General features: G+C 40.4%; 1 protein-coding gene across 4 annotated transcripts in view; it reads left to right on the top strand.

The window, feature by feature from the left end:
- Positions 1–26,205, top strand: part of MID1 (midline 1) — a 329,164-nt gene that overhangs the window by 81,547 nt on the left and 221,412 nt on the right. Inside the window, exon 1 of one of the 4 annotated variants that reach the window (XM_034757155.1) lies at positions 11,011–11,032. The exons of the other annotated variants lie outside the window; for them this stretch is intronic. The gene's annotated coding sequence lies outside the window, so the exon portion shown is untranslated. Of the gene's footprint in view, positions 1–11,010; positions 11,033–26,205 lie in introns of those variants that run through there. 4 annotated transcript variants of the gene reach the window in all.

Genomic DNA, 26,205 nt, shown 5'->3' on the forward strand with positions numbered 1-26,205 from the left:
GCTTTACAAATTCCCCCCGACGCTATTTTTAGCACAAAAAGGAGGACATGTCCAGGTAAATCCGGACGAATGGTAACCCTAATTAATGAGCAGTCACTGTGCCTCTGTCTCTATGCATTTCTTGACCATCACTGATAACGATAGTCCCTGGGCTGTGTGAAAAGGGGCCGGGAGAAGGGAGGGCGGGGGTGGATTTTAAAAGCGCCCCGGTGGGGAAAGAACAGATTGTCATGACAATTATGGTTGTGCAAAAACCCAACACCATCCCTCTCCCCCCACCCCCAAGTCTTTCCTTCATCTTATGAGTGGGAGCCATGTGGAAAGGGAATGGGGGTGGTTGGTAGCTTAAGTGCAGGCTCGCCTAGGTCAGGGAAGGGAAAGAGAACAGTTTGTTTGCTGAGGAAAATCAAAGCAGTCCATTCTCTCTCTGACTATTTCAAATGTTTTGAACCATTCCCAGTCTCTGGAATCTGTCCTGAAAGCTGGGAGAAGCTGGGGGGTGGGTGAAGCATCCACTTAGGCAGTTGCATAAACACAATGCTGTTTCCCTTATTGGGGAGAGGCAATTGCCATGTGCGGTTAATCCAAAACTTCAGGGAAGAAAATACACTTCTGGAGTCACTCTCGGTGTTCCATGTCCCTTTCAATGCTGCTTGCTGGACATGGGCCGGATCATCTGGTGATGTGGAGGGGCTAGGGGGTTGAGTGGATGTTTTCTGTCCTCTTCCAGGGGAACTCCGTCTTCTACCTTGGAATAGTCAATTTCCGCTTGAATTGCCACTCAGGCCTGTAAATATAATTCAGTATGTTTTTGGTGTCGCAGAAATTCAAGATGGTTCTTCAGGCTTAATGACAGGGCAAATGTGCTTGGTTCACCTTCATATCTCACCAAACCCTTCCATTCAGCAATAGGTAGAGCGGTCACCATTAGTCCACTATGGTACTAGGAAGCACACTTCTTTTTTCCATTCCAATACCTTCAAAATAGCTATATTCTCCAAGTGATGGCCAGCCTTTAAAGAAAAGAAAGGTGACTAGTAATGTTACCCCTGAAGGAACCAAACCACACCCCAACCAGTCCCTTGATGAACTGCAAACATTACAACATTTTAATAAAAGTAACACAGGTATCTTACCATATTTACCTTCTGCTTCTTCCTCATGGGCTGCATAAGTAGTCTGAAGAAAAGAGGTTGTAACACTTGCATTTCCAGGATCCTAAAAAGTATCAATATTGTGGCCTTCTGCAGCACAGTTATGTTATGTGGAGGGATTTAGGTACCTCTCAAGGAAAAATGAAATAGAATGCTACCCTTGTATTTAACTTGGTAGGATATTTCAATGCCAACAGGGAAACCATTCCAGTGGTTGGTCAGTAGCAGCACCACAGAGGTAGCAGAGGAAGACCTGCTTCTTGGCATAGATAGCAGTCAAGAGCACTTTGACTTTCTCGGGGAAAGGGAGGAATGGGCTCTTAGGTACGATGAGGCATTCCAACAAATGGAGATGCAGCACCGGCAATGGGAGCATGCACAGAGAGAAGGGGAGCATGCAGGTCCTCATCCAACTGGTGGCAGAACACTTTTGGGGTCTGCCTCCCGTGGTGGCTGCCGCTCCTGTATGGGAATGAGCTTCACCTCCTCCTTCTCTAGCTGTCACACAGCCTTCTGCTGAAGTGGTGAATCCCACTGCTCCCCAATGGGAAGGAGTATGTTGGATGCCCAACACATCATTCTCCACTGAAACTCCTCACAGAGAAACCACCCCCCCCCCAGCATTCAGTGAGGGAACAAGGAGCCTGATCCACTCCCTGTTGTCCAACCTGTGTTCGTCCCTTGACCCACACAGAAGATGTCCATGTTTGTACCCCTGCACAATATTCTGCAGCATTCCCCCACCCCTCTACGTCTCCTGGCCCTTCCCTTCTCCCGACATGTCCACAGACATGGTTTACCCACTTTTCTCAGTGAATTTAACCTTTTTAAGGCTCATTTTTTCTCATTATAAATCCCTTTAGCTCTTTGTTCAATGTATGCCTGTTCCCTGAGAGCTGAACTGGTTTGCAACTGATCAGTAGATGCCAAGGCTTAACAGCTTCCAAAGGGTAATAGCCACCCACTTATGTATTGATATGGATTTCTGAAATCAAAGTGGTCTGGCACTGAAGGGTTGTTGCAAGTTGCTCAGACAACTCTGTGAAGGTCTGCTTCCTCATTCAGAAGTTCTGCAGCCATTGGTCATCATCCCAGGTTTCCAAGACTATCTGGTCTCATCACACCATGCCGGTTTTCCGGGATCAGAAATGGTGGTCCACCCATAGGCATTCTGTTGCAATCCTGGGACTTAGCACTTTCCTTGGGACTACTGGAGATTTTCATTCCCCTTCTGGCTCAGTCATCTTCACCATCTCAAATTTTTATGGACCGATTCTGCCCAGTATCCAATGCTGAACCACACAAGCATTTGTGCTTTGGATGCATATGGGGAACATCTGCTAGCAATACATGGATACGTAGCCAGGGAAGCGCACAAGCATAGATGTAGCCTAAGCATAGTACAGAATCTGTAGTCCAGGGTGAGGGTGGGAAGGACTAAAGTGGTTTAAAGCCACTTTTGCACTCTCCTAATCCTGGCCTGGTCTGCGATCACCAGAATAATTGAGACAGTCCTGGGAGCCTGTCTAGGTTACAGCAGCCTGTCGCTGGCTGCCTATGGGCAGCAGCTCTGACCAGAATCTCCACAGCACTATGTGCTGAGGCCCTATCCCTGATGCGCCTCTTCCACCTGTAACGTCACCCCAGCACATACTCTATGCTACAATTTGTGAGGCAGTCCTCGGAAGACATTCTTATGGCCAGTGCTGGGGGAATCTTCTCCCAGCCAAATGTGGGGCTTTTGGAGCTACTTCATGTCACATGTAAAGAGGCTGGAGCAAGGTTAGGGATCTTGCCATTGCAACTAACACTATGTTAACCAATGGCAGGAAAGTTGCCTTATTGCTATTCTGTTTTCTTTTTTTTTAACAAGCTTTAAACTGAGGCTGCATTCACTAAAGTTCAAGCGCCGTTCACGCAAACCTGGGCTGATTTATGCTTTGATATTAGATTCTACAGATATTCTTAGTGTCTCAAACTCCTGATGCAAAACCAGCTGAACTTCAATCATTTTGGCTGACTTTTACTTTGAGAATATGAGTTCACCCAAGTCAAAAACTAAAAGCAAAATTTGGGAGTGGGGATGGGTTGAACCCATATGGACTAAAACCAAAGAAAATAATTGGACAGACCCTTGCAAAGTTGAAATCATTGACTATTACAGAGTTCTTGCTGGAGGGAGTCTTTTTTTCTCTTACTAATGCTAAGTAATATCACAATCTTGTGTGTTTCTTACTCTCATTTTCTCTTCATCTCAGTTCTTTCCTTTCTTGCTCTATACCATCTCTCCCTCTCCTTTTACTCTTCCTATTTCTGTTCCCTATTTCCGTCTGATTCTCAGCAGCTCTCTCTCTTCTCTCTAATTCTACTCCTCTACTCTCCCTTCTCACTTCTTTCTCAGAGGGCATATCTGTGATATATAACTGAAAACATCACCAGAACATTTATGCATATTAAGCACTGATTGGGTCTGCATCATCCACAACTTTATTTGCAAATGGTACATTTTCAGGGCTTATTGAGAAAAATAAGGAGCTGGCCTGAATGAAAAGTTGTTTGAAAATCTCTAACATTTCCAAAATGTGGACCTTCGATGGGTTTATACTCCATCTGTACTTTACCTAAAGCAAAAAGTTAGTTTTCCTGCAGTTGTAAACCATTGCTTTTTTGACAGTGTTGAATCGAAATCAAGTTATAATCTCGTTGATCTCTTATCTTTAGATCTGAAATTTGGCTGTTCCATGTGGCTTCCGAGTGTTTTTAATGTGCCAAAATGAATTGGCAATGGAAAAATATAAAAAATGACACTGTCTCAGTAAATAAAATGATTCCAAAACTGTCAAGAAAAAAATCAACAGGAGATTAGAGAATAGAAAGCCAATTTTGCTTGACTCCATTGACAGCTTGTCTTCTGCCCCAAGATCTGCACAGTTTTCGGAGATTGTGTAATACTTTCAGGGAGCTAGTTACAGTTCCCTGATTTTTTGGGCTTCATACTTTCTGATTGTCTGAGTTACTTTAGTTATTGTTTCAGAGGGAAACCAAATTGTAAAATTTATTGAGGATTTTTTAAAAAGGGGATGAAGTGGCATTTAGTCATTGGCAAATAAAGAAAGCATCATAGCTTGAATCATAGAATATCAGGGTTGGAAGGGACCTCAAGAGGTCATCTAGTCCAACCCCCAGCTCAAAGCAGGACCAATCCCCAACTAAATCATCCCAGTCAGGGTTTTGTCAAGCCGGGCCTTAAAAACCTCCAAGGAAGGAGACTCCACCACCTCCCTAGGTAACGCATTCCAGTGCTTCACCACCCTCCTAGTGAAATAGTGTTTCCTAATATCCAATCTGGACCTCCCCCACTGCAACTTGAGACCATTGCTCCTTGTTCTGTCATCTGCCCCCACTGAGAACAGCTGAGCTCCATCCTCTTTGGAACTCCCCTTCAGGTAGTTGAAGGCTGCTATCAAATCCCGCCTCATTCTTCTCTTCTGGAGACTAAACAATCCCAGTTCCCTCAGCCTCTCCTCATAAGTCATGTGCTCCAGACCCCTAATCATTTTTGTTGCCCTCCGCTGGACTCTTTCCAATTTTTCCACATCCTTCTTGTAGTGTGGTGCCCAAAACTGGACACAGTATTCCAGATGAGGCCTCACCAATGTCGAATAAAGGGGAACGATCACATTCCTCGATCTGCTGGCAATGCCCCTACTTATACAGCCCAAAATGCCGTTAGCCTTCTTGGCAACAAGAGCACACTGTTGACTCATATCCAGCTTCTCGTCCACTGTGACCCCTACGTCCTTTTCTGCAGAACTGCTACCTAGCCATTCGGTCCCTAGTCTGTAGCAGTGCGTGGGATTCTTCTGTCCTAAGTGCAGAACTCTGCACTTGTCCTTGTTGAACCTCATCAGGTTTTTTTTAGCCCAATCCTCTAATTTGTCTAAGTTCCTCTATATCCTATCCCTACACTCTAGTGTATCTACCATGCCTCCTAGTTTAGTGTCATCTGCAAACTTGCTGAGAGTGCAGTCCACACCATCCTCCAGATCATTAATAAAGATATTAAACAAAACCGGCCCCAGGACCGACCCTTGGGGCACTCCGCTTGAAACCGGCTGCCAACTAGACATGGAGCCATTGATCACTACCTGTTGAGCCCGATGATCTAGACAGCTTTCTATCCACCTTACAGTCCATTCATCCAGCCCATACTTCTTTAACTTGGCAGCAAGAGTACTGTGGGAGACTGTATCAAAAGCTTTGCTAAAGTCAAGGAATGACACATCCACTGCTTTCCCCTCATCCACAGAGCCAGTTATCTCCTCATAGAAGGCAATTAGGTTAGTCAGGCACGACTTCCCCTTGGTGAATTCATGCTGACTGTTCCTGATCACTTTCTTCTCCTCTAAGTGTTTCATAATTGATTCCTTGGGTTGGCATAGGGCTGTCCCCCAGACTGAAACCATTCTGAGAAAATCCAAAGGTACCACAGGCTAGAGAGTGTTTACCACTGCCCTTTATTGGATGGAATCAGAACTGCTCCACACGTAGGTCATGGATGCTACACTGCTAATAGTTAACAGAAAGGATAATCTCTCTCATGTAGTAGAGACTTGTGCTTTGAGAGGATTTACAGTCTATCCTCTTTCTTGCTGAAAAGTTTTCAGTCTCTTTTATTGTGCAATGTAGTAACATCTATGAAGTCCTTGGTGTGTACGGATTTGTTACAATTTGCTTCTTTCCTTATTTGTGTAAGGCTCTGACCTTGCAACTGGCTTTGTGCAGAATGCCAGTGACTTCAACAGGCCTCCACATGGATGCAGGCATCCACCCCGTAGAGCTCCTTGCAGGATCAGAACCGACGACATCGTTAACTGCTTTTATATAATAGTCCCGAAGAACAATTTTGACAAATGTAGGAAGCTGTTCATTAGTGTATGGGATTTTTCAATCAACAAAGGCTTAGTTGTGACTAACACTATCAACTACTCATCTTGGAGAGATATAATTAATGGTTGTGAGGACAAAGCATTGTCTTTGTTCATTCACTCACTAGCTCATAAATAATAATACTGAATGTAAATATTAGAGGTTGAGTGTACATTTTTCTTTGTTTTTATTGTTTCTAATGTTAACTGCCTCTTTTGCCTCTGTCTCCACAGTGTGTTCTAGAATTATTGGAATTTTTTCCCCAAGAGCAGATCCACAACAGAAGTGTCGCTGTGCTAGGCTAATCTAATCAGTCACATCAGAGATCTCAAAGAGCTTAGTGTCCTTTCATGTTTAGTTTTGCTAGAATCATTTCCAGTGCAATTACATACTCTGTTCTGCTTAGGGATTTGAAATACATTTAGGATTACTATTAAAAATGCAGAATTATGACCAAAATGACGTTGCCTTTTTTTTCCTTGTTAATTCAAGAAACACAGAATGAAGTCAGTACTATGCCAATCAGATGTTTTAGATAGGATAAGGATAAACGAGGATTTAATTGTGAGTAAATAAAAGAGAAATTAAATCAGCAGAATGAACATTTCCCAAAATTCCAACCTTGTTTCTGCCCAGGCCTCTCCCTGTGAATCAGTATGAAAGTTTATATTCTGCTCCAAACAGAGACTCTCCAATTCTTGTGTGTTACTTTTGATTGTTGTGTTTTATTTTTGTTGTGGGAACAATTTTATAACCTGCTTCCAGTTCCAAGAGTGGCTGACATTTTGAGATGATCTGGAGCCTGTTCATTTTCACATTTGAAAGATACTTTCTATGTGATGCCTACACCTCTTTCCAATATCTGTGCTATACTGTAATTCCTGACTAGATCCTGGATAGTAGGAAAACTTAGATATAGGCAATAAAAATGGTTCTCACACATGCCAACTCTCGCGAATTAATCGCAAGAAACACAATTTCTAAGTAACATTAATCCTGTCTCATGATCTTGATAGAATTCTCAATTGTCAAGATTATTTTTTTCAGCCATGGCTCCATTGTCAGCCCGCCCAAGGCTCCCCGCTGTCAGCCCTTGGAAGATAGTGTTTCTCTGCCAGCCTGGGAAGTAGGAGAGAGGACCCCACTGCAGTCCCCTCCGCCAGGCTGGGGAGGGTGAAGAACCCTAAGAGGAGCAGGAGTGAGGCTGGGAGGGCTGAACTATGGCCTGGGAGCTGCAGTAAGAAGGGTGGGAGCTGATGGGGTGCAGGGGGGTGTATTGATGGTGGGTTCTGAAGAGATGGGGTGAGTGCTGAGAGGGTGAAATGAAGGTGGTGAGGGTCTATGGGGTAGGGGGACTGAACTGATGCTGGTGGTGGTTATGGGGGCTGGGGGACTGAACTGAGGGGAAGCTGAATTGAGGTGGGTTGGGTGGGGACAGAATTGATGCGGGATTGGGGCACTGGATTAATTGCTGGGCAGGAGAGGGGCAGATGTGAGGGTGAAAGCTCCTGTAGCAGGGGCCAAAATCACCTTATCCAGTACATGTGGGAGAGTGGGCAACACTAATTGTTGCATGCACACACCCTGGGATAGGCAGGGGGAGTTCAAAAATCCAGAGACTTGACCTAAAAACACAATATACACTTTAAAAAAAATCTCATTTGGGGGCCAGTCTCCTGATTTTTGCGGGGGGAGAGAGGGGGTCCGGCTCATTTTTGATCTCTTGAAGTTGACAATACTGGGTTCTTAAGTTGGTGTACCTATAGTTTGGGACATTTCCTTCTTTAGAGACAGCAAGTTCCCAGATCCGAATGTCAGAGATCCTGAAACCAATGAGACCAGTTCAAAAGCTGCCATAGAGAGAGAAATGGTTCACAAGTGCAACTTCTGAAAGCCATCTACATAAGGGGTGAAATTCACCCCATGCAGAGAGTCAGTGCAAAGGCCCTGTACTGCTTAAGTCCCACTTAAGCCCTCAAAATGAGTGGGACTTAACTGTATGTAATGCTTGTGCTGGTCCTCCACACAGGGATGAGTTTCACTCACATAGAGCTATGTGAATGAAACAAAACATATCAATATAAAATATACTATATAAAGCCCACCAATTTTGCTTTGCTGGTATTAATCACTCCATATATTTGATTGTCTTTGAACATTTGTGTGAACAAGTTTCTGTTCATTAGAACTTGAGAAAGCAAAATCAGGAGCACTCACCTGAATATATGTTTTCACTAGAAATGTTATCAGAGTCACTTTGAAAAGCTTCATATCAACAGAATAATCTAAATGTTACAAAAGTTTGTGGCTAACTTGTGACTCGAAAAGACTCATTTTTACAAAAAATTTTACATGCCATCAGGGAACAGAAACAATAGCATATGACTTAGGTGGACAGTGAATGCTCAACCAGTTCTCAGACAATTAATGTTTGTGTTTGTAAATAATTCCTCAAATAATATAACCAAATGTGAGCTATTTTGGGATGGATGACTTCTTATTCAGGACACGAGCTCGGGTCTCGGGAGACCTAGGTTTAATTCCCTGCTCTGGCATAGATTTTCTGTGTGGCCTTGGGGAAGTCAAATAAACTCACTGTGCGTCAGGTCCCCCATCTGTAAAATGGGAGCTAATAGCACTTCCCTACCTCACAGGAATGTTGTGACGACAACATTACAGACTGAGGTGCTACAGTCCTATCAGAATGGTCATATAAGTAACAAAGTTAGACATATAGATAGAAATGAACAGTCCCACTAAAATTAATTGGGTATCTCCTTCACTTGAGTAACATTACAAGATTAAGTATTTGCAGGATTGACCCCAAAATTATAGAGAATTTATTGGAATGGAAGTGTCTCATCTATTTCACTGGGATGGTGGCAGCGCTCAGAGTGAAGAAACGCATATCATTTTGCTGCTGACATTAGACATAGAACGGATGCAAAAGCCCTGTATCTTATGGTTCTAATATGAAACTGCAATTCCATATCCATTTTACCAGTAGATGATTCTGTGAGGCAATGATGCTGCATGAGATCTTGAAAAGTAGAAACGGATGTTCAATGAGGTAACACAAATCTATGAAAGCTGTAAATAAAATAACTTAGTTAACTATAATGTTAAAAGTTCATTTTAGTGTGGAATCTATGCTTGAAATAGTATGGTGCCACTAAATTAAATTTTAGTACATATTGTTCCTCTGATATTTTACAATTACATTTTAATGATAATAAGCAATCCCATACTGGGACTTCGTATGGTGCAAGAGTTCGCCTCACAAATCATATTACAGGATGGGGGCCTTAGTGAAATACACAACTGTCCAAGGTTCCTGGTAAAGCCATTAAATTAGTAGCTAAGAGAAATTGACAGAGGTCATCGTTCAAGTGACCTTGATGGTACACGAAACAAAAAAATTCCTTCTTTCCTTCCTGGCTGATGATGCTGGTTTTTTGGGCCAAAATAAGCTATGTAGTGTGCTACTGACACTAGCCCTCCTCCTTGTAATGTCTCCCTAGTCACCTCTTACTCCCACAGCCTTTTCCACAACAATCCCAGAAAAATGTAGAGAAAACAAAAACCAAAGCAAAACAAACAAACACCCTCACAACTTTGGTGAGGTAGCAAAAGGAAGTCTCAGCCTTTGCTACACAGGTTTTGTTTCATTTTCATTGTTAAAATTGTTTTGTGTGTAGTAGCTTTTTGTTTTTGTTTTTCCCTAGATAAGCCATAATGGAGGATGGGATGGGTGAGGGGGGAGTCATAGCTAATGAAGTCACAACCTATATTGTGAACAGAGAACCTCATCCATCAAACCGTCACCTCAGGTTTCTGTACAGGGTCACAGAAGAACAAAGTAAGCCTGTGTCAGGTTGAAATAGCATTGGTAAGTGTTAGTGTGTGTGAAGCTGGTGGTTTGAAGTCTATTTATTTTGTCTGAAAGGCACAAATGGCATGCTGCTGAGAAAAGGAACAAGCAGGGGGGAAGTATCCTTATCAATTATTACTAGAAGACTAACAAACCGACATTTAAGCTGTCGAATTGTACCATCTGCTTTTCCACATCTTTTGATTTGTTTTGTGGCAGCTGTTTATTTCTGAGCTTCAGAGAGAGATGGGCAGGTAAAACTTATGTTTCCAATTAAAACAACAATGTTTTTGAACAAAGCTCTAAAGACTTCTTGAACTATGAAGAATATGCTGAGGATGAGATTTGATGTATATGGCATAACTTCAAGGTGCATTATCTGGGAAAACCAAATATAGGTCATTTTACATGTAGTTAGAAGTCGGTGTCAAAGTAAACTTTACATAATAGTTTTTTCTGCTTGTAGCTATTAAAAACATTTTAGGAAGTTTAGATGTTTTAATAACTCACCGTTGATTTCAGTGATTCCTAATACATTTTTGATATTATTTGTTAGGATTTTTTTAACTTCATCTTTGTTGTTATCTTTTTTCCAGGGTCTTTATTTGAAAAATAAATAAACAAAAATTAGGGCCATTAGCAGCCTTAGGAAATTCAGGTAGCTAATTTTTTTTTAAAAAGACTAATTCTTTAATATACTTTAACTGAGATGTAAACAGGGAACTCTTAGAAGTATCAAGGGATGTATTTATTTCAGAAATTAGTAGCTGAGATGTTGATGAATGGAGATGCACACTTTTTTATGCCTTGTCAAGAAGCACTCTTTGTATGGCATTTGGTGCCTGATGTCCAAATGACCACACTGTGTAGGCGAGTTTATTTGGATACCCTCTCTGAGGATTAACATACTGCAATGGTTGAATGCCAGCAGAATCTCTTTTCCCCCCCACCCCCCAGGAGAATGGTTTCTGCTGAAGTCATTTGGTGTGTGCTTTTTCCTGTGTGAGGATTAGGGAATAGGAGAATGGCTTTGTGAGGAGATTCGGAGAGAGGGAGCTGAGGAGAAACTAAACACAGGGTACGAAAGACTTTAGCCTTTCAGAGTTCTTTCAGTCAATTCATTCTGGGAGACCAATTGCATGTGATACAGCAGCTGGGGTTTTGTTTTCTTTTCAGCTATATACTGTAGGAGAAGCTGGTAAGGTTATTTTTTTCCCCTTGTTCTACTGTTCCATGATGCTGTTGTAATTGCTTTATCGAAGTGATTGTTTCAAGAGGAAGGGAAGTTGGTTAATGATGCTGGGGACACCCTGCATTGTCTCTCCTTTGTACAGCTGCTTAGTTTGCAAAGAGGCACTGTTTACAGTAAAGGGGCCAGTTTCCGTAGAATATCTTTGCTATTTTTTAATCAAAGTTGTTTTAGCCTCTCTTTCTGCAAAGCTGGTAAAAATAAACAAATAAAAGGAACTCAGCTCTTCAGTAATGTTTGAATTTATAGAAAGTTAATTTGGGGGGGAAAGCTTTCATCTAAATGCTAAATTTGAGATGTTTGTTCTTCGTTGATGTTTTCAGATTTCTCACTTTTCTGGATTAATTCCAAACCTCTCCTGCGTTTTGCATGAGGAACATATATTACAGTCTTACTTCTCACATGCTCAACCTAGACAACAGGGGACACTTGCTCTGACAACAAAACAAAAGCAAATAAATTTCTCTAAGGAAGGTGAAAATGAGAAATACAAAAAAAAAAAAAAAAAAGGGGGGGGGGGGGGGGGGAAGGGGTGGAAGGGAGTCCAAAATGACCAGCTGAATTTTTTTAATTATTTTGTTTTAGTTTAAAAGAAATTGCAAAGAAATCCTCAACAAGGACATTAATATTAGACACCTATTCTTACCAAAGTGCTTGTGGATAATGTAAGATGATAAATACAAGGCTAAATAGAAAACATAAGGAATCTTTCAGAGGAATCAAAGTACACAGATTCACATATAGTCTAATTACACCCTCTCAAAGAGGCAGTTTTCAGATTCTTATTTGAAAAAAATATTAGCTATCCTTTCCCTCCCCCTGCCCCACACATTATTTTTAGAATAATGACTTGTGTTTGTCTGCATCTTTTATTTCCTTTCATATCATCGTGGGAAACTTTAGCTTGAATTGCTTGAGGATACGTGAACACAGCTTGGGGCATACCATGCTTATTCCACAGGCAAGCTATGAAAATCCTTCCTGTGACTCAGATGAATTGCAAAGTCCATAATTACAAACAAAAGTTTCTTTTGTGGTCAGTCAAAAATCACAGACAAGGGAACTGGAGAATGATTGGCATAAGTTATTGGAGTGATTGACAGAGAACCAGAAACTTGGTCCATGACATAGTATGTTGGTTTTTCAAGCAGTGTTGGTCTTTTTTTACTATTATTCATTTCTTTATTCCGAGTTTCCCTATTGAGTTCTGAATGCTTTGCTAAAATGGTCCTCTGTAGCTATTATTGCTTATAGCCTATGGATGTCTGTATACAATGATTTACTAATCTGTTGCTGCTGAAACAAAACTGATAATTGCATCATAATCAGACCCCCTTGAAAGAATGTGTAGATTCTATACACTTTACACACTTAGCTGTTGTTCCAGTTACAGAGCCCACTCTTATTAAGTAATGAAGTGCCAATGCCCAATCCTGCAAAACCATACTCACAAGGTTAGCTCTTACTCATGGAGCCGGCTCACTCATCTCAATGTGGTTACCAGTATGAATAAAGGTTTGGAGGATCAGTTTCCTAGTCATTAATGAACTGGATTAGGAAGTGAGCTGTTACTATGGCTTTCTTTGTGGCTTCAAAACAGAAACATCTATTAAAATAGATACTGATGGAATCTGTCATGGGGGCCCAATGAATGTCAAGCTCACTGGCTAAATATTAGAGTGTTGTAGACTTTTGACTTCACCATTACAGGGAAATGCTAAAAGATCAAGCACATTTTGCAAGTTTACCTTTCTTTAGAATACTAACAATTTTGGCAGCAAGGGAAACATAATTCTTCTATCTCTCTGCATTCTACCACTAGATACTGTGACCCCAGGGTTAGCAGTGTAACTTAGAGCTACTCTCTAGGAGGACAGAAGTTAAATTAGTATAGTCTTATCACCTACCATTGGAGTCCTTACTCCTCCCAACTCCTAGCAATAACTCTCAGTGCTGCCAAATGGCTAGATGCATTATCTTTTGGCACCAGGATCTGTTTTCAGCAAACTGACACATCAGGTTAGGCTTCTGGCTGTGGTTCTAAAGATGGAAAAGTAGTTTAACTCCAGACTGTAGAGCAATAGACTGTTTATTATTTTCACACCACTGATTTCAGTGTGACTACTTCTGTGAGTAAAGGTTTTCAGTATCGGTACCCCAGTCATGAAGGAACCAATCTAAGTGAGCAGTTACTATGGCTCCTTGGTTCTCTGCTATAGTGCTGTCCAAACTCTGTTTCATTAGTTTTCATTACTCAACAGCATTCTTTAATGTATGAAGGTAAAAATGAGGCTCTGTTGTAAGTTCTTCCCACATATGCATGGGTCTGCAAAATTCCCATGGAAGAGAAAATGTGGTAACATTGACCCAGTGAACCACATTAGCTGCTATTTCTGTCTACGTTGGAGGTAATGTAACTGCACTGAGTTAGTTGGTCCCAGCAAAAAGAGACATAAAATTATCTGTTTGAGCCTATACTTTGGCTAGTTCAACATCATATCACAATGCAAAAATATCTGTTTTTTTCCTATGTACACATTATTGTTTAGAAAAGTCGGGGGATCCAAGGCTAGGTGAAAGGTAATGTTGTTTTGTGAGACCTGTTATGTTTATCATCCGGTATATTACATAGGAATGTGGTTGTGTAATTTAAAGTACTTGCTATGTTTATGATCACAGAGAACATGTGTGAGAGAAGTCCTTGCAGCTCATGGTTTCCAATCCTTCTAAAAATAACCACCAGACTCCCATGTCATCATATCTCAGGCTAAATATGCTGTAAAGAAGTTGTGCTTTCATTATCCAAGACTAGCAGAAACCACATCTGGTCTCTCATGGGAAGTTGCCATTTCACAAGCACTAATCCACCAGAGGTCCAGTCCGATGGAATAGGGTAAGAATTCGGAAATACAGTTCCCAGTTGCTCATGTAACAAAACAAGAGACTTTGAATATTGCTGTAAAGTCAATTCTATCACATTGTAATGTGTTTTTTTTTTTAATTGCATCTGAAAATGGTCAGCAATTACATTAATCATTCTTATTAATAGAACTTATTTATAGCAATTTTCAATCTTTTATTTTCTCATCATTCAAATGGGGGCTGTATTCTTTAATTCATTATCTATTATCAGGAAGCTGCCACAATGGAGCTCTATATGATTGTCAATTATTCTTTTTGGTACTTGACAGATATGGTCCTGGAGCTTTAAAATTGCCAGATGTTCTATACTGTCTTTTTTACAGGAACCCAGTGTAACTTGATGAAAATCACCTTGCTGAGTAAGTGATCAGCCACAGGATGGGTAGAATTTAAAGCTTCCGGGACGGTATAACTTATTGTTGAGGTTCTCAAAGTTGATGAGTGGATTTAGCCACACAACTCACATTAATCTGTATGCATGTTGTGTGACTAAATATCATGCCTAGCCATCTAGGAAAATGTGTATTTGTGTGTGGGTGTGGGTGGGTGTGGGTGCATACACACAACTTGCACTCCTTTGTAATTAGATGTGGTGAGTATCCTTTATGTTACATTTCTGTGTCCTTTAGGAAGATATCACCATTTCCATTGTAAATGTTCAGGATTTAACAGCTTGACTATGAAAATTCATTGCAGGTTAAAGCTTTGCATAGATGATAGAACAGTGTGGACACTGTCAAGAACGCATATTTGATACAGAATTGAATTATTGAGACATGTGAACTTAATGTAGAAACATAACCTTTACTAAGACCAGGACTGAAATGTTAATGACCTTTTGTCTAACACTTCAGGGAAAGACCACCAGTGATCTCCTAGGAGAAAAGAGCTCTTAACTTGAAAACATGTCTTAGTCTGGCCAAGCTTTTTACATTGTTAACTGTCATCTATGTAGGTACATACGAACTTTTGAAGTTCTCTCAACTACATATGAAGAGAAAAATAGAATGGCGTGCTTTTACTTCCATGAAGAAAATGTATCTCTGAGATACTTCAGTGCTAAGACCAGGAAGCTAAGGGACAGCCTGTCAGTCAGGCCTTGTCTATATTCGGAAAATCTGTAAGAATTTTTCTGTACTGGTGAAGTTTGTCCAGTGCTACCTATTGTGGCTAGGGTGTAGGCTGAGGCTTTGTAACTCGTATTATGATCAGAAAAGTGTTAAAAGGCATTGTGACACTCCTCACAGTACATTCTGGACTGTTGCATAGCTGTGTTTCCTCAGTTCTCCAACCTGGAATGCCTTTTACACTGTTTTACTGATGAGCAGTCACTCCTGGTCAGTTAATTACACAGCCTCTAGCATGCAACTTGCTCTCAGCTACACAGTATTGCGTGCTATTAGCTAACAACTTATAAATTACACTGCAGAAAAATAACAGAAGATTCTCTAATCCAGGAGTCCCCAACGCGGTGCCTGCGGGTGCCATGGCGCCCGCCGGGGTGTCTAAGTGCACCTGCATACTGGCCGGTGGACGAGCATCCACCGAAATGCCACCAAGAAGCAGCGTCATCCAGAGGCGTCACCGCCAAAATGCCGCTGATTTTTGGTGGCATTTCAGCGGCGACGCCTCTGGATGACGCTGCTTGTCGGTGGAATTTCGGCAGCAACGCCTATTGACATTGCCACTTGTCGGTGGCATTTCAGTGGATGCTCGTCCGCCGCCATAGTTCTCAGTGGCTTGTCGTCTGGCGCCCACCAGATGAAAAAGGTTGGGGACCACTGCTCTAATCCAAGACCTTCTCCTAGAAATGTGCGTCTTGTATTACCTAACACCTTGTTGAACAATGCAAGCTCATATAAAGTCCATCATTCCATCAAAGGAAAATGATATGCACCAGCTTTGTTATCCCCGCACACTTTAAACCAAAAACACTGGTTAGATAAAACAGTGAAACAAGTTTATTAACTACAGAAAGAAAAGAGACTTTAAGTGACTACAAGTATTGAGGCGTAAAAGTCAAGACTGGTTACAAAAGTAATAAAAAGATAAAATGCAAACTAAATGCCTAACTTAACAAACTAAGTGCAGGGTTTTTCTCACCATAAGCTTACACCAGTCAGTACTGGCTGAAAAGCCTCTCAGCCACTCCTCTCCCAATTCAATGGTGCTTCCTTTGTCTTTCGAGTGTTATAGCTGCCATGGGTAGACATGGGGGGGGGAGAGAGAAGTGATTTGGATGCCACTGTCTCTCATTCTCTCCCCTCTTTGCTGATTACCCCCAGCTCGGGTGCAGGCAACAAGTAGTCTCTTGTGGACGTGAGGTTGGAACCATGCCTGTGATGAAATGTAAATTTCTCATTCACATCTTCTCGTTGTTGGGAAATGGTTGCTTAAGCCAGTGATAGCTCTGGGTGTTTGCCAAAACTGGTTTGGGGCTGCTTTTCTTAACCTTGGAACATGTTATAACAATGATATACAGTAGAATTCTGTAACTTCACATAAAATACTGATACACATATTTTATGAGGACAATAATGTTCAGCATTTCAAATGATACCTCACAAGTCATACTTCCTACAACATTTATCATAGTCTTGTAAAAGTGGTGAATGTAATGGTATAGACTGTCAGAGGCATACTGGTAAAAATGCCTATACACTGCTTTCACCAGCTCTCCCACTATCTCTAGCCCCTTTGTAGCAGCGCTGTGTACAGAGAAACACAATTTCCCCCATTGTAGACATGTCCTAAGACAGTGGTTCTCAAACTAGGGCTGCCCTTGTTCAGGGAAAGCCCCTGGCGGGCCGGGCCAGTTTGTTTACCTGACACGTCTGCAGGTTCAGCTGATCGCAGCTCCCACTGGCTGTGATTTGCCGCTCCAGGCCAATGGGGGCTGCAGGAAGGGTGGCGAGCACGTCCCTCGGCCCACGCTGCTTCCTGCAGTCCCCATTGGCCTGGAGCGGCTTTCCCTGAACAAGTGGTGGCCCTAGTTTGAGAACCACTGTCCTAAGAGACTGAATCCTCCAGACTGTAAGGGCCAAATCTTGTAAGTATTTAGGCACTTGAATAAAGGCACCCATCTACATAAGTGCTTGTAGGCTTTCCTGAAAGACTGGATTTGAGAGTTATATGGCTAAGGCTGTACAAAGTTTTGGACCAGATATGATTTGATACTGTAACATTCTGTTGGGTTTGGTCTTGAGTATTTACTGTGGTCTATCCAAGGAAACAAGGAAAATTAACTTCTGCTCCCTCCAAGGAGACCTGAAAGGAAGTTACAAGATATTGTACCTGGAACGTATAGTTCAAAGCCTGGGCAAAAGACTGTCTGCCTTCAAGAGTTGCTGTCCAGATGCCAGCCATGGTCAGTAAAGATACAAGAAGAAGGCTAGGAAACTACTAGATGAGACGAGTCTAGAGGACCAAAAACTGCATAAGGTTTTGGCCCTGCAAAAGCCTTTTAAAAATATTTATAATAAATTTCTTTTGTGGTTAGAAGAAGGACATTTTGAAGTCAGTAGTTTTGACAATGTTTAGTGGTCAATAATTTATAATGTTGATTAGTGCCTTAGGGTGTTTTGGAAAGAAACATGTAAAAAATAAGTTATTTTGATTTCTATCGTGGTTATTATGTCAACAATGACATTTTCCTACAGACATTCAGGAGGATTTTTATCACACAGAGTGCCGAATAGAAGGAGGAACTTTATTTCTTGTGTAAGGTTTAATTTCCATTTTAGTTTTAGGAATAAGATGAATTGGGGACAAGTTTGATATGGGGAATTCTGTGGTTAGGTGATGTTAATACATATCAAAACCAATCTGTGATTTACTTACTATAGTTTTGAAATTGAATAGTCAAATGATATACCAGTGTAGATGAGAGAAGAATTTGCTCAAGAGTGTCTGGTACATTTAAAAACAATTGGTTAAGTTTAGAAAGAAAGTAGAACCATATATTATTTTTTTGAATTACTAGAGGAAAGGGTGCAAAAGAAATACCTGTACTCAGTGAACATTCTGATCTGGCATTACTTTTGCATCCACAGTGCCCATTGATTGGTGTCAGTCAACCAATTGTCAAGGTATTTTTACAATTTGGGATCTTACAGAACTCATTTGTGTTTTATGGACATCCAGCTACTAGTGATGGTTTGACATATCTTCTTGATCTTCAGCTAGCTAAGGGATAGTAACATATAACCTATCTTAGATATTGACCTAGTCATGCTTACCCACCATTTGTCACCTATAGACATCCATGCTTGCATTAATGTTAGGGAGGCATGTTCAAGGAAAAGCTTACAGTAAGTGGCTCATAGAATTCTCTATGACTGGCCCTCGTCTCTGGAACTCATTGCAGGGAATACAAAATGCATGTCTTTATTTAGCCTGACTCAAGCAGGGATAGAACACACTTTCTCATATGTTATGCATTTGTGTCTATCACCAGCCTTGATTTGTAGCTCTGCAGCCCAGGGTGTAGTGCTCGTGCAGAGGGGTTTGTCTAAATTTAGGAGTGTGTTAATTATTTTTATTTTATAGTAGTGGTTGAAGTTTCCCCCCTACAGTTTGAAGAATTATTTTCAAAATGCTAGAACTGCACCTTGTATTAATAACCCAGAAAAGGCCTTACTCCCCTAAAATGCTGACTAAAACCAGTTGGAATAGACTGCCAAGACAACAACTGTAGAGTGAGAGAGAGGAAGTGTGTATACTGATATTCTCTCTCTCTGCCTTTCTCTCTGTCCCATCCTCACACACGGTCTCATTCCGTTCTCTTTTACTGTGGTTTTACATTGTTGACATCAGTGGAGCAACTCCTGATTTACAGTGGTATAAATGAGATTTGAATGGGGTCCATTGCGTTCCCTGGTTTCATATTACCATTAGACATAAGTATGTCAGGTATGATGATCCTATTCTAGAGCTGAATGGGTCATAAAAGGACTGTTATGCTGCCCTCTGATATGTTCAGCAGGAGGACTGAGTCCTCTCCTTCCCAAACATGCAAGGTGGGATATCCACCGTTGGCATAACTCAGTTCCATTGGAGTCAAAGGGAGTTTTACCATTGACTTCAGTGGGAGCATTAGGCCATTGTTGAGTACTTTTTGAAAATATCACCTGCAGACTTATTTCTGCAGAAATATTAGTATGCATAGGTTGGGTGGGGGGGCATATGGTCTGTGCATACTAGTGCAATGTGTGGAGTACTTACTGCTCTCCAGGGTAGCTTGCTTGTCCACTGCAAATACAATGGAAGTTGCCTGCCACTGCTTTGTTTGCCCTGGTTTGCCCCTTGTACTTCTTGTTCTCAATTGGTTCTCCTACTCTTGGATTTTCCACTTATTTGGAGTCTATTTGCTGAGCTCTTAAGACTCTGGTGGGTGTAAGTAATATTTTTCCCACCTCAATATTTTTGCGTGGGTGTGCACGCCAAACATTTATTTCCACAATTAAACATTCTAAAATATAAATCCACTTATTGTTTGTTTTATGTCTCTCAGTAATGAGACATCAGATGGTAGGGCAATTGCAGAACAGAGTTTACCAATTTACATGCTAATCCAGCTGAGTTTGATGGAGCATGATTAGCATAGACTCAGTCAACATATTAGTTAGGTACAATCCCAGTATGCTGCAGTGGTGCCTATCACCCTGAGAATTTTTCCAGAGCAAATGCAGGTTCCTTAAAAGCTGATTCTCAGTGTTGTTGTTAAAGCTAAGACCTTAATAATTGGTTTAATAAGGGAAGTTAGTTAAAAAACACTCAACCTCACATAGAGCACCTGGGGCAGCACAGTATCTTTATTAGGAGACATCTGATTTCTCACTTGTATCAGAGGGTAGCCCACTGATAAATTGAACCAGGTGAGTAATTAAATAATAGACGTATCAAAATGAAGGTCAGCAAAAGGATATGATAGATCTTCTGACTTAGAACAAATGGTGAGAACATAAATCTCACCAAGTGACATGCTGGCTAAACCTTGTTGGGTTTTTTTAAAGGTTTTGGGATGGTTTTATCTAATTATTTAATTCCACATGCCTACAGGCACAGGAATCTCTCTACAGGAGACTGTAAGAAATCAGGATGAGCATAATTTGAGTCTGTCTTTGTATTTGAGGACTCTGCTGAGCTAGACTTCACTTCGGCTATTAGTATCTACCATGATATTTTGTGAATAGAAACACTGATTTGAGGTTTTTGTTTTGTCTGTTGTTAATTTTGAGGGTATTTTTAGGAATGAAGATTGAGTTTTATATACATAATTAAATGTATATTTATATACGTATTTTTAAAATGTCCCTGAATTAGACATTTTCAAAGTCCATGCTTCTGAAGATGAGTTCTGAGTGAAAATAGATGTTTAGAAATTTTCCTTGCTTCAACTCCTTGCTGAATATTTTTTCACACTGTAAACTGTGTGTAAATCTGGGGAAGGATTCTATGTATATTAAAAAAGCAAAAGCCCAAATCAGAAATATTTGTGCTCTGGGTGAAGGGAGGAAGTTATATTTTAATTTTAAAACCAGGAGCTACTTATATGGCATCATATATTGATGCTACTACAACATTACAAAGCAAAATGTTAGGGAAGGTAAATATATTCATTCTGTGCAGTTTCCACCTCTTCTTGCCTTCATGGCTGTGGGTGGAAGAACAGCTGGAGGTGATAAAAAGAAAACATCTCTTGTGTTCCATATTTGTCATTTGGAACTGAGATTTCAGGTTAGAACTCAGAGCAATCTGTGACCTTACACTTCCTTGGGAACATCATAATGACTATCTGCTTGGGCTCTAAGAGGAGAGGTTTAAAGCCACTCTTTGTATGAGACAGTCAACACAGGGAATGCCTTTTGCATGGTCTGTTCAAATACTACTCTCTGGCCTTCCAGCCAGGGGAATGACATTGCCAACTCAGACTGACAAAAAGGAGATATTTTATTTGGCAGATGAATCAGAAAATAAAGGAAGAGTTTTCTTATGTCTCCATCTAGAGACCCTTGTAGCTAGAAATGTCTAGAAGTTATAAATTATATTACCTGCCAGTGCAGATCATAGAAATTATTGATGAAAATGACCCACGGACACGCTTAAGCAGTTCCTTCAAGTTCTGGAGATATTCTGTGGTCTTGATGGTATTCTGTGTTTTAAGTATAGGAATTATCTCTGGAAACCTTTACTGTCTCTAAATCCAGAAGGAACTTTTGAATTGGCCACTCTGCACATTGCAACACTATCCAAACTGGAATTCTGCCCTACCCTCTGAAGTCACCTACCCTCTGAAGTCACCTTTGTCACCTGTACTTACTCTTTCTAGTGTTTTTATTAGACAACCCCATTATTATTATTATTCAGCCTTTCCACTTATGTTACTGTATTTCTCTCCATCTGATATGAGACTTGAATCATCTGTTTTTCATGGCCAGCTAATGACAATTTCAATGATTACTAAACCACATTGCTGACAGATTGCTTTAAAATTAACACAACACTGAGTGAGTCCCCAACAAATTGCCAAACTTTTGTAATAGTATAAGCACTTGAAGTAGTAAATTTCAATTATGTAACATGTTAACAGTAAGAAATATGTACTTTTATAAGCTAATTTCCCATATACAAATCTAATTTCCAGTGGTCTATTTTCATCAGTTTTAGTGCACTATTTTTTCCGAGAGTTTTGACTCTTGGAGATTAATGCAACCAATAAAAGGAACAAGCCAAAACAGGGATGAAGCAGCCTAAGAGCAGTTTCTTCCCAAGATGTAGAAACGTCATGTGTCAAAATGAATGAACAACATTGTGTTGAATAATTGGAGACTACCCAGGGCAAAATGGCTTTAGGTTTTGGTCATTTACATGACATTAATATAATGTGCTCCTGTAAAGACATTTCACCAGCAGCAGACGTACATTACACTGTTCCAGATGATTAGTGCACTATCATAAACAAAATCTCCTTATTAATATGTAAGATGTTCCAGTTGTCATCTTTGTTGTTGTTTCATATCATCCAGATTTCTGTAAATTTTCTTCCCTGTCTTTTTCTCTATAAATAAATATTTTTTTGGGGGGGGGGGGGGGGGGGAAGAATAAACATGGAAATTATAGTTGTTTACTTAGTTGGAAAAAAGCAAACACATGGGAGAGCTGAATTATATACACCAATTGTGGGAATTCCAACCACAGAAGTTGCATTAACTTAAATGGGATTTTTTAACTTTTATTTTTAAATGTGTATTGTCTCCATCATCATAGCTGTTTTAAATTTCTGTAAATTCATCCAGTCAGACAACTAGAAGTATTGCCAGCAACTGATAAAAAAGAAACACATTTGTGCTTCTCCCAGGGGCCACTGAAAAATAATTTCCCCCAGCTGGTCACAATCCTCGTTAGGGAAAAACATATTTTAAAAGTTATTTTGCATTGTGTTCTAAAAGCCATTAAACTGGTAAATCACAGTAGAAAGTCCTCTCTAGAGCTAAGAGTCCTTGGGTAATAATGCTAATTAATTAGCACTTCCATAGTGCTTTTCAAATATTAACTAGTCCACCTGATGTACCCTCACTTTACCCAGGGGGAAATGGTAGGCAGAGGAGTTCAATGATTTGCTCAAGGACCACAGAGGGTTTCATTTACAGAACCAGGATCAGAATTCGGGAGTGCTTTTCTCCTAATGCAATGATCAGATCACTACACTTTTGAAGATAAATCTCTTTCCCCTTACCAAAAATGCTTTTTGGATCCAATCTTTGAGATATCACTGGGAGAGAAGATCTGGGTTTGGTGAAAAGAAGGCACAGATGTTTGAACTGCATCATGTGTGATCAGCAACACTTCTATTAAGTTGGGTGTATGTAAAAAGTATTCACCCTATAGAGAAAATGGAAAGATAGGCTCTCTTCTCTGTATGTTAGTTGTATTCTAGTCATGTGTCTGATTCTTAACGCTGTGCTATATGTTATGTATGTGTGATAATCAACTTTTAGAGATCTGGGAAATGAAATAATATTACTAAAGAATTGTTGAATTGGGAAAGGGGGAAAAAAATCAAGAGTTCTATGAGTTGTAAAAGAACAGACCAAGAAAGAGCCCACCAGCTGTGCGATACTGTTCAGTGTGAAAAATGTGCTATTAATTCTCTCTCTTTTCTGTAGGAGATCATTAGAGGGTTTTATAGTCTTTCCTGATCAGTACAAAAGACATTCTGTAGCCTGGTGTGTCTCTATGAATTTGGAAGATATGCACTCCAAAGGGGATACTGCTGTTTGTTTTATCTTATTAATGTTCTTCATTTATTTCTGTAGAATATCTAGACTGTCTCTTATAGCTGAAACTGCCTGTGGTGATAAATTGGATCCTGAATCTTTGCACCTGATGCCATGTAAAGCTATAAATTAGTTATGGGCTAGTAAGATGAAATCCTAAATGTTTCCATTTCTCATAGAGCAGCTGACCCTGGAGGTCACAAGCAATGAATGGGGAAAAAAACTGGACTTGTTAGCAAGAATACAATTAATTATTTACACACATGTGAGCATTTGACATTAGCATCTTTTGAATTAGAAGGCTTTGCTCTGCTTCTTTTAATTTTGCCCTCAAAACTATATAGTAGGTAAAATGGGATTTAGTGTTTGTCTCATTTAAAACCAGAAAATATATACAAAACAAGTTCTAGGGTAAAAGTGGGGAATGTGTGTGAAGAATTTTTGGTGAACAATGTAAATGTTTTTAAAGAATCTAAGATTAGACTATTTTATGTCAAAGCTAGAGCATTGAAGAATGGGCAGTGGTTACTTAACTATACATATGATGGCTTAATATCCCTATGCATTCAAAACCAGTATAATAAATATAGTGAATGCTGTGGGTTAAACACAAAGAACAGGGGGGAAAAGCCACCTCCCAGTACAATTCCCACTGGGAAATCTTCAGTGAAGTTCAGCCAAGTGAGGTTTCCACTTGTTTTTCTCATTTACACTGCCATGCTCTATTCATCCCAACACCAGGTCACTTTTCAGCTCCTTGCTAAAGTAATAGATGGGTTTGTAAATAAAGCCTTGCATCACTGAGAAAAAAAATATAGATCACAGGTATTCCAGTATATTTAATTTGTTTTAAACTCTGAAAAGTTTATTCCTGTAGTGGAATATTTTAAGGCACCCTTGGTAGGGAAAGCTTTCTTTTTAATGGCATGTAACCTTTACTGGCCCTTCATGGCTATTGAACTGTTGTTTTGAACACGAAGGGCTTACAACTGCTGCAGTATGATACAGGAATTTTAGTATGATTCTCCAAGGTGAAAGCATTTTTTTCCAATATATGAGCAGTTCTAAAACATCAAGGTCCATGTTCTGCCCTCAGATACATGCCCTGGAGACCTGATGGCTACAGTGAGAGTTGTACATGCATATCTAAGGGGCAGTATTTGGCTCTGAATGTTAATGAGGCTAGGGTAGAATAGACTTTGGTTTTGTATAGCTCCTTTCAGACTTGGTACAGCTCAAAGCTACTTACAAAGAAATAAATGAGATACTAGCAGTGTGATGACTGCAGAGGAAAATGGAGCAGCCATTAGTGCTCAGTAGTAGCTCTCTTACTTCTCTGGGAAAGTAGAGCCTGGTTTATGTTGAGAAAAGCAATACTGGCTAGTAACACTGGGGTTATCCTGATTTTTTTTCTGAAAGTGCCAATGGATCTTTCAGGACATTCACCAGAGAATGTCAGAAGGCTTTAATGTCTCAAAACTATGGACTTTCCCCCTTCCTCTTATAGTGTTGCTCTAAACCCTGCAGCAACTTGAAAGCATCAGGTGTGAAATGCAAAATATCTTCTCCAGCTCAGTTCTCCAGTATCAAAGATGCTAGTCTAGACTTACTTTTAAAATTAAATACAGGAACAGGGGCGCTGGAACAACGTTTATGGGGATGGGCATGGTGCTGAGAGCCATTGAACCAAACAGTAAACCCTGGATATGATGGTATCCATTTCAAGCCGATGGTGTGTCAGCACCCCTAGTTCCAGCACCTATGTACAGGAAATGTGTTTACTTCACATGCATGTTCTATACAGCAGGCTGTGTGCAGTCATTCTAAGCAATGATCATTAACAGCTAGACACCAAGTTAAGCCGAGTTTTCTGATAGCTAACTTAGGCTCCAATCGTGCAATGAGCTCTGTGCAGATGGGGGCTCTTACACTTGTATGGAGCTCATTGCAAGCTCAGGACATTAGATGTAACAGTGCAAGTGTTGATATGCTATGCTATTCCCACACAAATAATCATCTGCTTCAGAGAAGGAGCCTTTGGATTAATGGGAAATGCCTGAATACTGTCTACAGGCTGATGTTCCTGACACTACCACTTTAACAGCCTTAAAAGCTGCTGACCTTTCAATCTTTGATTCTAGTGCCAAAGAAGGAAGTCACATATGCATATGATTTTTTTCCCCTCAAAAATTCTTCTATTCATAAGCACTGTTGCAGTGGCTGCATAGTTTTTACAACTTGGAATATTTTAAATACATAGCACTGGCACACATCAGAGGATGTAGGATGACTATACTTTGAGAGCACTTCTGGAATGATGTATTCCATATTTACTCCATATAAAGGATCTGGGCATCTTATATGTCACTGAGCAACAAGAAAGGCAGACTCCATTCTTTGGCAATGCCAGGAACTACTTGGTTTTGTAGACAGGGAGGAACATCTTTTGGGATGCAAGTGGGAAAATTTGTGGAAGGTGATCTGAGGTCATGATAGTAATAAAAATGGATATATGTACTACCAAGCTCTTTTATACATAATCTTTCAAATCCGGCAAGCCTTCAGTAGTTACTTAGCCATACTACCCTCCCTTCTTTTATACTTACACCCATAAAAAGACACAATAAAATAGAGAACAGCATCTTTAACATTTTCCGCCTAATGCTCTCTTTTAAATTGGTGTAAACAATGCTGGCTTTGGGACCCCTGCTGGTCTTAAATTGTTTAATAGCTTGCCAGCAGCATGCCAACCTCGACTCTGTAGTCTGTAGGACAAATTCTGCTTGCCTAACTCATGTAAGT

Source organism: Trachemys scripta, chromosome 1 (assembly GCF_013100865.1).
Source record: "Trachemys scripta elegans isolate TJP31775 chromosome 1, CAS_Tse_1.0, whole genome shotgun sequence".
NCBI classification, from domain to species: Eukaryota; Metazoa; Chordata; order Testudines; family Emydidae; genus Trachemys; species Trachemys scripta.